This window comes from Penaeus monodon, chromosome 32 (assembly GCF_015228065.2).
Source record: "Penaeus monodon isolate SGIC_2016 chromosome 32, NSTDA_Pmon_1, whole genome shotgun sequence".
In the NCBI taxonomy this organism is placed as follows: Eukaryota; Metazoa; Arthropoda; class Malacostraca; order Decapoda; family Penaeidae; genus Penaeus; species Penaeus monodon.
Genome location: NC_051417.1, coordinates 12,961,266 through 12,961,519, shown reverse-complemented (window position 1 = coordinate 12,961,519; position 254 = coordinate 12,961,266). Strand labels below are relative to the sequence as shown.

Below are 254 nucleotides of genomic sequence, written 5' to 3'. Positions count from 1 at the left end.
AATCTAAAAAAAAAATCTAAATGTTGAAATTCGACGATCTCAACAAGACCTTCTCACACGTTCCAAGATCCGATCAGTGAGAGAGCATATTTACCCACATATATTCATTTCCAGCATGAGTGTTTGGCCAGGCTAAACCCCCCTTGCCTGAGGAGGACGTGGGTAAATAGTGTGCACCATCGCATGCGTCTCGGGCCCCCTGGCGTGTGGTGAAGAGGTGGGTTTATATTATCGTATTTTTGCGAGAGGCCACT

The 254-nt window shown here is 46.1% G+C and overlaps 1 protein-coding gene across 1 annotated transcript in view; it reads right to left on the bottom strand.

The window, feature by feature from the left end:
• Window positions 1-254, bottom strand: part of LOC119593504 — a gene marked incomplete in the record, with an annotated part of 62,412 nt that overhangs the window by 6,527 nt on the left and 55,631 nt on the right.